This window comes from Achroia grisella, unplaced genomic scaffold (assembly GCF_030625045.1).
Source record: "Achroia grisella isolate CSIRO2021 unplaced genomic scaffold, CSIRO_AGI_Agris_v1 utg3627, whole genome shotgun sequence".
Taxonomy (NCBI): Eukaryota; Metazoa; Arthropoda; class Insecta; order Lepidoptera; family Pyralidae; genus Achroia; species Achroia grisella.
In genome coordinates this window covers 48,762-63,372 of record NW_026712821.1, presented here as the reverse complement: position 1 = coordinate 63,372, position 14,611 = coordinate 48,762, and the positions used below count along the sequence as shown (strand labels likewise).

Below are 14,611 nucleotides of genomic sequence, written 5' to 3'. Positions count from 1 at the left end.
TAAATTATATGTGTATTATGTTCTGATAAATAAACAGGTAATTGCGACATTGATTTTAGTTTAAATAGAGATACATACATCTAACAAATTGTACACTGAATCATTATTGTCACTTACAATGCAACCCCAATTAAATAAATATTGTAGGACTTTGTTATTATTATTAATGCCATCTGATAATCAATTTATATTTAATTTCAAACAGTATTCTGCCAGACAAGAAGTGTTAAAATCGAAATGAAATGCAAAATATATGGTTCAAAATTTAATTAACAAACTTTACAAAAATCACATCTCAGAAACAGTGATGGTGTTACTTGACTAATTACTCTTGCTCATTCTTTTTGGTAATTGATAGAAGCTATGGACTCATAATATTACTTTTGTAATTTTTTTTATTTCTACATAATATATTTAAGTTAATTGTTCAATTCCCTAAATTACGTAGTTGTAGTAATCGCTTTTTTACTGTTTTGGAGAAGCAGACAATATTCGTATTTTTGATGCATATCTTCCAATTGAAAGCCTTCTTCTTCCAGAAAATCCAGAAAATATTTAACCTAAAACAAATGGGGAGAAAGCGATTATCTTGAAAGCAATACTGATACTATTATTTTAAAAAAAGGAATTCTTCATAAACTGAGCTTTGGGAAACACCTTCACGGTTCTACAAGATGAAACATTCATCATGATGACTAATCAATACTAATATTATAAATTTCAAAGAGTGTCTGTTTGTTATTTTCATGCGTCAAAGCAACAAAATAATTTTGATAACATGAAGATGAACTGTATTACGAGGACGAAATTACGCTCTATTATTTTAAAAAAGCAGATTAAATCTAGTAAAAAATGTCTCATAGTGCACATATATTACTGACATCAATAGGTTATAGAATAAAATCGAAAGTGATCATCAAGGTACAGATCATTGTTATTATTATGTATTTGTTTAATGTCGAAATAATTGGACCACCTATGTGTGTGGAGTATAAAACTAGATATTAAGCTCAATTTTTTCTTTTAATATTCACACATGCTTGTGTTTATTTAAAATTTTTGAGAGTTAATAATAAAGGCCTATCATTTACTTTTTTCTTAAGTGGAAAACTATATTGTTGTTTAAATCAATTTTGAAATGAACTCAATCCGATAGTAATTCTTATCTAAAAATTATATTAATTTACGTAATTGTAATAGATATATGAATTATACTGGCTCCTTATATATTAACATGAAATGTAAAAAACCTTGGTTACTCGTATAGTCTTTAGGCTGGTATTGTCCTACACATTGTGTCAACATCCCTTGATGGTATTATATTTAGTCGAGTTAACTAAATATATCTGCGATGCGTTAGTTTCTCCAGTATGTTCTTTGTTTCCAGCGACAATGCACATATCTGAAAAAAAATATATGTGACGATACTGATAATATTGTGATGATATATGACACTAGTCCGACGAATTGGATGAAGCACTAGAATACTTAAAATTCATATAAAATCCCTCATTGAAAATAACTATCCGAAAATGTCATCTGTATACCTTTCTTTTGAAACCACTGTAGTTAATTTATGGTGAAATCACCATAAAGGCTGACTTGACTTCATTCTTATCCTATTTATCTATTTCTATATAATAATATATATATAATGGCCTATGCGTCTATTATAGGCCCGATTTATGGCATAATGGTCCATGAACAGCTTTTTTAACAACCGATACGAGAATGGCATAGCCTACCACAGGCCCGACAAGGAAACTATTGGCAGTAGTCTGTACTGAGCTGCCTAGGTGGCGCTTCCATCTCTTGTCATTTCTATATATATTATACAATATCACATTATAAATAAGGATACCGCTCATGCTTTGCCACTCCAGATAACTAAGATGACATGCTTATTGTCCTGCACTTAGTTGCAAGTTTTTATAAAGTTACATCAGTAAATAAATCAATAACATTAGTACCTACCAACCTGTTTAAAATGTCCTCAGAACACTAACCATCCATGGATAAAGAACGTCAATACCCCTGTCTTTAACATTTTGTAACCGTTCCCGTATTGTTTCACTATGATATTTGAGTACCCATAGATCTCTCACAATGCGATCTGTTTCTACTCCCATGTCTGTAAACATTAGTAGGTAAATAAATGTACACTGATAGTATACAAAAACTGAGACATATACCTATTTCAATTTATATTACTGACATGTGAAGAAAACTTCTGTTATCGAAGTTTTCATCACAAGACAGTAAGTCAAACAAAAATTAAATAGAGAGACAGTTCCTAGAGAGAGATCACCTTGCCACAATGCAACAATTAACAATGGCTCTGACTACCAATAGGTAGTCCCATATATCATCCTGACTTACCCCATTAGTAGTAATAACTACACATGGGTTAAGTCAGGGTGGTATATTTTTAATTATACATATATATCTTACCTAGTAATACCTCTAATGAATTTTTGAGCCAGCTAAAGGACAAACTATAAATAAATGTTCGACGAGCAAGTTGTGTACTTAGAAGTGAAGATGGGTACTGAAAATAGAGAAAAAATTTAAAATATCTTCAAATAATTGTCATGTAATGTGTACAGTTATTATATGTATAATACTGTATGTACTGTGTGATTGTAACATAACTCCTAATGACTAGACTGATTCTTATAAATATTTTTGTGCAGGCCTGGGGAAAATTATGTAATTTATTTTCTTAATAAGTGATAAGAATTGGCCATCTCATGATGCAGATTGATATTGAGGCACTTTTATTACTGTTTCCCAGTTTGCTACCTAAACATGTAGGTATATGAATTAAAGTATATTCTTAGGAGAAATGGTTTTTATCTCTTCAGGTCAGAGTGTGTATTTTCCCAATGATATTTTATTCATGTGTGAGAGGACTACAACCACCTAAGATGTGTAAATTCATTATGACAAAATTTGGAAAATTTTGTTAAGCACATTTCTTTTATTTAATAACATCAGTCTATTAGAGTATTTATTTGAGTAACCTGTAATAAGGGCTTTTAAATATACTAATATTGATATATGTGATATACTAAATTTATATAAATATATATAGAAATTAAAAAAATTGAAGAAGTCTTGATTTGAGAAGCTCCTATGTGCAAAGTGAATTTGAAAATTTTTATTGGCTATAAAACCTAAACAGACACTACTGATATAAATAAAATAATAATACTTACATTCAGTTGAGAAGAAATATAATACAATCTATTTTTACAATATAAATTTGCGTCATCTATTTTAGTAGTTTTGTATACATGGAGTAAAGTCTTTATTGGCAGTTTATAAAAAGGTGAGGCATCATCTTTTGTTTGAAAGTTCAATAGTGAAATTATTTTTTCTCTTTTTGTATGTAGACCTGAAAAATATGTTATAATATGAAGTTATGATATTATTATTCATCGTATTTTTATGTGAATATTTTATTATACTTACCATTATCACCATTTTCTAATAGATTCTTTTTCTTTTTTGTGATACTCGTATTTGGGAACTAGAGTACAGTATGTTAATATTACAAAAACATGGTACAATTATTAAAAGTGTTTTTGTATTAATATACTGTTTGGTGTAAAACTCTTAGTAACATTCATTATTAAATGTCTATATATCATAATTTATCCGCTATAACTTCCCTATTAAACTTTAACCATAATTAAAGATTTTATAATAATTTTACTATTTATTACTAAAGTTGACTTAAATCATTTATTCTACTTTATGGCAATTAAATTAATTATAGCACGTAAAGAGTAAAAATACATAGAATTTGAACCATATGATTTGTATTGTAAATGTGACAATCATAACATCAGTGTTTTCATGTCCAAATATTTTGGAGTAAATGGTAAATATTTTAGAATTTTAATACTTAGTAGTAACTAGTAACAAAAAAACAGCACTGACAGAAAATAATATTCAATGAATATTTAGCAGTAACATACTCAAAAAATATTTGTTGATTGTTTTGAAAATAAGCTTTTTAATTTATTAAACAATCGTGACGGCACTGGCAACTATTAAACAAATCTCCTTTTTAGCTTTTATTTTAACAATTCTTTATTCATGACCATGGATAAAAGTTCTTCAGTCTTTTTTAGCACGAGGCTAATGTGTTCCATTATGCCACTAACAAACAATCAGACGACGATTTATTTTACAATGAAATAAATTTTAAATTATATCTAACTTGAGAATTTTCTGTTAGAACGAAGTTTGTCAATTTTTCAATCGATGTCTAGACTGGCTGGTATGGCAGATGAAGCATGTTCAATATTTGAAACTTCCCTCATATTTTAGTGTTTGCCGTGTGCCGTTTATCTCTTACCATTGCTTCCTGCTATTTGACCCACTGCTCATTACCATTGGGCCTACCCCTGACCCTTGTCATTTGTTCTTTGCCCTTGCCTTTTACCAATTGTCCTTGCTATTTGCCTCTAGCCCTTTAATACTAAATTTGGAAAATGGAAATCGTAAAATGAAAAATATTGAGTATTCTATTGCAAATCCAGCGCCGGTTGCCCTGATTAACTCTTCCCAGTTCTGGGATCCAATACCGGATTACGCGATTCTTTTGTGAGAACTGCAGACTAGATCTCCGAGACTACCAACCACGCAAAAGCGCGTTCGTTCCGTACGTGTCTCTACAAGAGTACTGTAAGGGCAAGAGCGGATCTCCAATGCGGTTTGCTAGTTTAGTGCGAGGGCTGGCGCATTAGCATTCTTTAGGGTTAATTAATGGGTAAAGGATGGTTAGATAATTTTATATAACTAGTTGTGCCTAAGATTTCGGGCGTGGGTCCATTTTGTAAGTGGTAGAGCAAGCTGTACGACCACACGTGGTTGTTCAGCTCGATTGGGCCGCTCGAACCGGGAAATACCACACCTCGGCAGAAAACCGGCGTTAAGCGATATCGCGTTTCGCATGGTGAGCTGTAGGTTCTGGACGCCTCTCCCCCTCCCCCTATCCCTTTCCTACTTCCTTCCCCTACCCACCCCTTTCTTACATACTATGGCAGCGGATTACAAGAGATTTTACCCCAGGCTGGTACCAGTAACCATGTTACTGGAGAATCCACCCCTGAGATATCACACTCAGGCTGCCCTGCGTATTCTGGGGTGGGCAATACTCCGCTTAATTTGGCCAAAAGGAAACCGAGCAAATCTCCATTGGCGTTTCCCTTGCTCATAGTCAGTTTTTGCAACATCAGAGGAATTCATTCCAATCTCAACGCCGTTCACCACCACCTAGAGACGGCGAGGCCGGCTTTGCTCTTCCTTACGGAGGCGCAAATATCCTGTCCCGACGAAATTTCGTACCTGACCTACCCTGGATATAAATTGGAACACCATTTTATTCCACGGGCCGGTGTGTGCGCTTATGACAGAGAGGATATTTGTTGTCGCCGTCTTGGTACACTTGAAGGTACTGACCTGTCCATTTTATGGTTGCGTGTAGATTGCGATGACCACCCCCGCATCTATGCATGCTTATACAGGTCCCATAGCGGTAACACCGAAACTGACCGACTCATTGAACACGTCCAAATGGCTACAGATTTTTGCTCCAACAGATTCCCTCCGATGAGGACGTGATTCTAGGTGACTTCAACGCCCATCACGCTTTGAATGGCTCGGTTCACGTACCACCGACTATGCGGGAGATCTGTTTATGGCTTTGCTTTGGCGTATGGTTTGACGCAATTGGTATCCTCGCCTACGCGAATTCCTGATGTTGTTGACCATATACCTTCACTGTTGGACCTTCTGCTGACTTCTCATCCGGACGGATATCAGATCTCTGTGGAAGCTCCACTGGGATCCTCTGATCATTGTCTGATACGGAGCGAAGTGCCTCTCACGCGTCCTTCTTTGCCGCGATCTATTGGTCGACGTCGTGTTTGGCATTTTAAGTCGGCAGATTGGGATGAGATGCGAAGTTTTTTTGCATCTTACCCATGGGGGCGAGTTTGCTTCGCACTGGACGGTCCTGATGCAATAGCTGAACTTGTCACCGATGTAGTACTTCAGGGAATGGAGATGTTTATTCCAAATTCCCAGGTACCTGTCGGTGGTAGATCTCAGTCCTGGTATGGCGGATCCTGTAGATCGGCGTCGCGCCATAAGCAGGAATGCTTCCGTGCCTGGATTGCAGCTGTGAAGTCGAGTGATCCAGATACCAGTGCCCATAAAAGGAAGTATAACTCCGCTTCCAGGTCCTTCAAAAGAGTTATAGCCACAGCAAAGTCGGAGCACATCAGCAGAATTGGTAAGAGACTGAACAGTCTTCCATCTGGATCCCGGGCTTTTTGGTCTCTTGCCAAAGCTGCTCAGGGAAATTTCTGTCAGCCATCTTTTCCACCACTGCGCAGAGAGGATAACTCGTTGGCCCAACATGCTAAAGAGAAGGCCGATCTCCTTGGGTCTCTTTTTGCATCCAACTCGACACTGGACGATAGGGAGCAATCACCGCCGGTCATCTCGCGGTGTGAGACTTCTATGCCAGAGGTAAAATTTACCCAAAAGCTGGTACGTAAGTCTCTTTTCTCCCTAGATATCCACAAGTCGAGTGGGTCTGACGGTATTCCTGCTATTGTGCTCAGGACGTGTGCACCTGAGTTGGCTCCGGTACTAACGCGTCTTTTCCGGTACTGCTACTCTACAGGTGTAGTCCCGAAACTTTGGAAGTCGGCTTTGGTTCATCCGATCCCTAAGAAGGGAGAACGTTCAGATCCAGCTAACTATAGGCCCATAGCCATCACCTCCTTATTCTCAAAGATCATGGAGTCGATTGTCAACCGTCAACTCCTACGATACCTAGAAGTGAACCAGTTGATTTCTGTTCGTCAGTATGGCTTTCGCCAGGGTCGGTCCGGCTGGTGATCTTCTAGTATTGACTTCATCGATGGGCAGAGGCTATTGGTAGAAGTATATCGCAGGCAAAAGTTATAGAGTACCACCGGAACATGACTTGTTTCTGAAATCGAAACTTCACTCCATCAAGTTTCGGTTTGGGGTCTGAAAAATTGTGTTCAGTTCGCCCCAAGAAGGCGAAGTTTGCGCGTTTACCGCTAAAAGATTCCATTTATCGTATCTCCTCAGTTTCAAGACACTCTCCTTGATGTGAAGCCAAATCTCGAGGTCCTTGGCGTTGATATATCCAGTGACGTTCAGTTTTGCGGTCATTTGGAGGACAAGGCTAAAATAACCTCAAAAAAGCTTGGTGTGCTCAGTAGAGTGAGACGGTATTTCACGGCGGTCCATCGCTTGCAATTATACAAGGCGCAGATCCGGCCGCATATGGAATACTGTTTTCATCTTTGGGCGGGAGCACCATAGTACCAGCTACTTCCATTTGACCGCATTCAGAACCGAGCAGCCAGAATCATTGGTAATCAACGTCTATGTAACAGACTCGACCCATTGGCTTTGCGGCGAGATATTGCATCCTGTACATTTTCTACCATATATCACGGGGAGTGTTCTGAAGAATTGTTCGGATTAATACCAGCTGCTGAGTTTCACCACCGTACCACCCGCCAGAAACTGAAATACCATCCTGATCATCTGGATGAATGGCGGTCTTCCACAGTGCGGTTTCTAAAAACTTTTTGTCTCGCTCAACCACATTTTAATCATCTTCCAGCAGTGGTTTTTCCAAACCGATACGATATTGAAACCTTCAAGAAAAGAGCTTATTCCTTTTTAAAAGCAAACGCACTGGCAATTCCCCTGGTGTTGCGGGTGCTCATGGGCGGCAGTAATCACTGCCATCAGTGAGCCGCATGCTCGTTTATAAATAAAAAAAATTAGTAGAATAGGTCATCGATAATGATACGTCAACAATAAATAAAAATCAGTATATCAATACAATACAGCTATCAATTATTTAATTAATGAAATGAAATAGTAGGGTGAGTAATGAAAATATCGAAAAGTTGCATTTAATCTTTTTGTCGCCTACTACGTCTATCTCTATCTTTCCGTCTGTATTTTTTTTTGTGGTATTTGAAATCGCCATGTTTTTCTGTTTCAGTAATTTTTTGTGTTATTCTTTTTATCAATTTCCCTTCTTGATATATCGACTTCCGGCGATTCAGACCATCTCCATGAACGACGTGGTGACCGATGTATACTGAAATATTTTTATACAAAAGTGATTATGGTAATTAATAAATGTAAGATTATAATAATCCTAATCAGGAATTGACTAGGCGAATATTCGGCCTTCTTTCGATCATCGTGGGTTTGATTCCTCGCACGGTAAAACCATATTAGTATGCAAACATATACATGGTAGGAGTTTGTATCGAGTAACATGTTTTCTATGTATATTATAAACAAAAAAACATATTCTATCAGTTGTCTGGTAACCATAACACAAGTTCTTAGCTTAGGACTAGATGGCGCTGTGTGAATTATCTAGGGTTATTATGAAAATCGTAAACGTGTTACGATGATCTTTTACGTTTACATACATGTTACGTTGTTTTAATTTGGGGGTTATATTTCTTGTCACCAAAATTTATATTTGTCATCAAGTGGTGTCACCTAATAAATAGATCTATCACCACGAAATATTTTCGTTCTCAGACAAACCAAAGTGTTCCCAGATATGAATTATCAAATTAATGTTAATATATGTGTAAAATAAGAGATAGATTACCAAAAAAATTGTAGTGCAGTAGACAACTTCGTTACATATATAAACGAATATAAAATTCTTACAGTTTTATTACTTAAATAATAGTTTTGTGCTCAGAATGGTAGTTCTGTCACCAAATACATCGATTATCGATCCCTGACTGTGACTCCTTTTTATTTGTTATTTTGTCCCAATACAGTAGTTACATTTTATTTCGTTCAGTTATTAAATATTAAATTAATAGTATTCGTTACCAATTTAATACATCAAGTTATTACTTTAATGAAAATATATTCAATGAGGCGAAGACAAATTGGCGCGCTCTTAAACATTTACCAATCCGGTCTCAACAATGGAAACAACCAGGCTAACCAGCATCAAAAATGTGCTTATCGCCCAGAAAAAGAAAAAAGGGGCGCCCTTTAAAATCCAAACTAGCGCTGATTATTCAGTAATTATTATTTTTAACAATAAAGATTGATTATTTACTTTAATTAAATGTTTTATTTACGAATAGTAATGCTAGAAATTTTATTAAAATATATTTATACAACCTGTGAAAATGAAGATTCTTGGGAGGCATATCTCTAGTTAAGTAGTAGTAGGAACTTTATGAAATTTTCTAGTGACATCATATGATTTATTGGCGATCTCTTTAAATTAGTTAGCTTAAATATGTTTTAGGACAAACCTATTATAATACATACAAAGACATTTATTTGCTACTAGACCCTCTATCTCCATGATTTTAGGTGATTTATCGTGGAATTGATTTTATATAGTTTGGTGACTACATTTTGGTGACAAATTTACTATTTTGCGGGCAAACGTTATTATTTAAGAAACATAAAACTAAATAAATTGGCGATAGCTTAAATGATACCCTTTTAATTTGTCTGTGAAAATTTAGGAAAACAAATAACCAATCCAACGAAACTCGATCTCAATGATTTGCTTCATGAATCTCCGTGGCCAATAAAATAGTTATTTTATTCTATAAAGGATATAATACACTTTGATCAAGTTGAATTATTTTATTTATACATTATAATACACTCACTATGTAATATGTATAAAAATTTTGTGCTAGAGATTGAGTTTAGCCTATAAACATGTTCATAACGAAATTGCTGACTTTTGGTGGAACTTTGAATTAACTTTATAGATGCATAAAACACCAATGTATGTATGTGGCCATTAAGAAATTACGTCACACCAATTTTAGTTATTTTTGATTCCTTTCTTTTCTTTTCTATGTATTTATATCAGTTATCTACTACCCACAACACAAGCTTTAGCTAGCTTAACTTGGGTCTAGATGGCGCTGTGTGAATTATCCTGTGATTATTATCATAACTTATGGATCTTGGGATATTCTTTAAGAAAAATTATTTATGGTAATTCTGAACAGCGTCAAGATATTAAATGTTATCTATATGTATAGTAGTAATAATGTGAGATAAACTAAAATAACAGTGTACAACTAATCAATATCAAGAAACATGATGAAATACATACCGATGACTGTTATGTTTTGATTCATTATTATAACTGCTAAATAGATTATTTGGATTGCGAAACACATGCAAAAAATTGCAAGCACGCCCTTTAGGACAACGTCTTTTGGACTGCAGACCTGCAATTTTAAAATAACAAATGATCTATGTTGTATTTGTGTTATTTTTTACACAAAGTTGGAAATAGAAGTTACACACAATGGTAACCGTTTACCATCGGATGGGGCGTATGCTTGTTTGCTACCTACTTGGTGTATAAGAAAACACATCTGAATGAATATGAGTGAACATTCCTATTACCTTCAGGTCATATCTTTGATGAACACATAGGATAATTTTTATCCTAATATAGATGACTCAAGTAGTGCTTAGTTCAAGAAATTGCTTTATATAAATACATATAACATATCCTTACCACATATGGCATTCTTCCATGAGTCAATAGTGCAAAACTGTAATGAGAGCTGTCTGCCGCCATACCAACGTGTGTGTAAAGACTGGTATGCTGCTACAGCACATCGCAGTTCTTCAAATTCTATATATGTGTTCCCACGAAGATGCTTCTCATAATTGTTGCAAACCTGTAATAAAAATACTTACAAGGACGTTGAAACTTATAATAACCCCATATTGTTACTAGACATTATACATTTTAGGCGCTGTGCTCATAACCCAAAATTATGTCAAAACTTTAGTAATACTTTTTATTTTTTGTGTGTTATTTCTAACTGATGACACCCATGAACACTGATAACAAATAAAAGTAATAGAAAAACCGCGGTAGACTAGCTCTCTGCAGTGGTAAATTCAAATTTACAATGACGCCTACAGTTGACAATAATAAAAGAAAAGTACAAATTTTGTAAATTTTTAAACCCTCTCCTGTCTTTGCAACAGGTCACATTTGCGAGCCTTGTTATCACTCTAGTCTGACTTTATAACTTTTACACCTATGAATTATTAAATTAAAACACTTTTACTAATGACCAAGCCCAAGGCACAGCTACATCAAGCAAATTAAAGACAAAATGGGAGTCGAGTGTGGTATCAACATCAACATTCAAAGAGCATGATAGAAGATAGTGGAAAGTGGCAAAAGCATAGCTTTTAAATTATGAATGAATGCTAATGTACCATTAGATTTTGAAATGTGGCGTTATGAAATGTAGAACTTCTCCCCAAATAGATAATCATTATGAAAATTATTGGTAAAACTTTTAATGTAACTATTTAATGAAGTCAATGATTAATACAAACCTTTTGCTTTATGACAGACTCAGATTGTGAATATCCTTTTAACATTATTTCTGATTTATATTTATAAGTATAATTATTTTCTTAATTAGATGAAACTACTGTAAATATATAATCTATATTACAGGGTTAGTTGTAAAGAGTCTAATGAACGCCAGGGATATTCATGAAACTGAAACACCTTCACATATTCAAGTGAAATGGAATATTGAAAATAGATTTTGTATTTTCAATGTAATATACAGGAAATGTTCGATGAATATTTTGAATATTTTATTTTACACATTGCTCCTTGTAGAAAATTGTGTAGTCTTTGTATGTGTGTTATCTCTAAAATTGTTATAAGTTTATGCTGTTTGCTAGTTTGTAGTCATATAACTTTAAATTCAAAATAAAAAAGCAATAGCCTCATCCTTGGTGCTTAATAAAATTATAATCATACTGCTATTATAAGGAGTTATACTTTTCTGTATATTTTTTATATATATGGAGTATATGTAAGAGAACTTCAAACATTTTAGTGTAACTTATGTACATATTATGTACATCTGTACATATTATGTACATCTGTACATATTATGTACATCTACTTATAGTATTATTTTATTTCCCAATAGTTTTCACAAGTAGACAAATTATTTTGATATAGTAAATAAAATGGCAAAGTTATGAACAAAAATATTACCTTATAAATATCACATGCTGAATGATATTGGTTGCGCCATAGAACATTACATTTTTGTTTATTATTATATAATTATTATTAGTAATAGTTTGTTCAAAATATACCTAGAAATAAAATATTTTGTGGTCCATTTCGAGCCGAATATTGTAATTATTTGGTTAAACCGGACTAGATATTTTATTTCTAGGTATATTTTGTACAAACGCATACAATTAATTAGTATTTTACTACCTCATTTTCTTTATTTCGGTATATCGATATTTCTAGAATCTCGTAGGTACATGTAGGTACAACTACCTGATAGATTCATATCAAATTCAGTGTCAACTCAATTTAGCATCCTAAGTAATAGTAGGTATTTACGATTTGTTGTAATACTCCCGCATTGTTTTAACCTAACTATAGGTAAAACAACTTTATTTTGTAGTCACCGCATTTATATTCGTAGTTATCAATTACTTTCGCGCCATTGTAGGTAATCTACATTTGAGGAGTCTAAGGTTGAAATGTTCCATTTCATTTACTCTATATTTAATATAAATGATCAATCTTGTTCATTTTAAAGGATACCTGTTGTTTACAATTTCTTTATTATTTACCTTGAACTGTACAACTCTACCAATTTTTCAAATTCTGGTAACACATCCAGAAAAAAGTCTTTGAATTCTTTGTATGTGTCATTATCTTCATATTCTAGCATTACATCTGTATCATACTCATTGTAATTGGCATTGTTTAACCCAAAGTGAACATAAAAGTTGGGCGCCAGGAGCACCTAAAATAATAATTATAATTACATATAAGCAATAAAATCAAGTAGTTATATAATTAAGTTTAGAAAATATAAAATTATTTTTACAGACAAACACTTTTCAGAACTTGCTAGCTTGGGGCTAGATGGCACAGTGTAAATTGTCCAGGGGTTATGATGGAGATTATTATGGTTTACCTTACTAATACCAGGATAACAATGATTTCTAGAGCACTGATCCCCAAAACGACAAGAAGCTGTTTTAGTGAAGAAGGGACAAAACTCAGTATTTGGTCTAGATTCATGTGATACTAATAACTCTGTTGGAGGTTCATTGGCATGGCCAGACAAAAACTCTTGAAGGTGATTCATGAAAATCTCTTGTTTCCTTTTGTTTGCCTCTTCTAACTGTCTTAATTGCTCCATCTCCTGTTTCTTTTTTTCTTGTTCTAATTGCATTTCCTAAAAATAAATTAGTTAAATAAAAAAATACTAATGCATGATAATGAAGTAGATTAGAATGTCCCTACTACAGAATTTCCAGAATAGAATTAATATAAGTGAAAAAAAAATAATAGCAGATATATAGTTATGTAATGCTGAGTGTACAAGAGAATGAGTTTTATAATCATTTTCGCAAGAACCTCACCAATTTTAGTTTCATTTCAACTTCTAATTGTTTTTGCAGCATAATTTCTTTTTTCTTGCAATTGTTTCCACTTTTCTAGACCTTTTTCTCTGCTTCTATCCACTTTTGATTCTCTTCAGCATTTCTCTTTTCAATTTGTTCATATTCAAATAGATCCATTGCTTCTTGTTCTTTTAGCCAGTTAATATATTCATTAGAAGATTGTTTTTCTATATCTATATGGATAATTTTCACATCAATTATTATATATGTAATTATGCAAGTACATAAATACAAAGGTCAAGAAAATATATATAAACTTGATAAAATATAAATAAGTAATGCAAAAACACATATGAAGACAAATTCACCTCAGTAACAAAAAATATAAACAGCTATAGCCATAGTGTTAATTAATATTATTTATTTATTATTTAGTGTCTAAATTTCTGATAATCATACAATATTTAAGTAAAGATTAACATACATATTTGTAACAGAAATGTTAAATTAATGTGAATATGTTTTAAATTTTAATCTATCCTTTGCTTTTGATCTAGATCCGCTATTTGATAACACATGTTAACAGTGTGTAGGATGTTTTATTTTTTATCAAAAAAAAGAGGAAAATAGTAAATTCATACAGTCTCTTTGTTTGGCATTATAAATTCGGAGTTTCCGTCTTCTCTCCCTTTTCACAATTTTTCTCCATTCTTTGTGTCTGGAAATAAATATTATTATTATTATTACATTTTCCGATTGGTGTTCTTATAAACATCAAAACATTAAACAATCTTTGTAAAAATAAATTGCTATTTGTTAGTCTCGTTAAAACTAAATAATTGCTTTATAACATTTACTGTTTTTGTTTTGTTTACTACTTTATAACATAGTGTAGAATAGAAAAAAGGATATTTTGGGAAACAATAAATTCGCTATAACCCGCCTTTGTCAATTATGAAAACAAAATAATTCATAAAGTTTAAAATACCTTCCCATCGTTAATACTGTCATTATTAACATAAAATTCCAGTTTTAATCGTAGAAGTACAAATGTTTATTATTTAGTAAAACAACATAATAACATTATCCC

The 14,611-nt window shown here is 33.4% G+C and overlaps 2 pseudogenes; both read right to left on the bottom strand.

Annotated features, from left to right (window-relative positions):
• Positions 1–361: 361 nt before the first annotated feature.
• LOC131844010 (transcription termination factor, mitochondrial-like) lies at positions 362–5,228 on the bottom strand (annotated as a pseudogene).
• Positions 5,229–7,902: 2,674 nt separating this feature from the next.
• LOC131844004 (U2 small nuclear ribonucleoprotein auxiliary factor 35 kDa subunit-related protein 2-like) lies at positions 7,903–14,611 on the bottom strand (annotated as a pseudogene).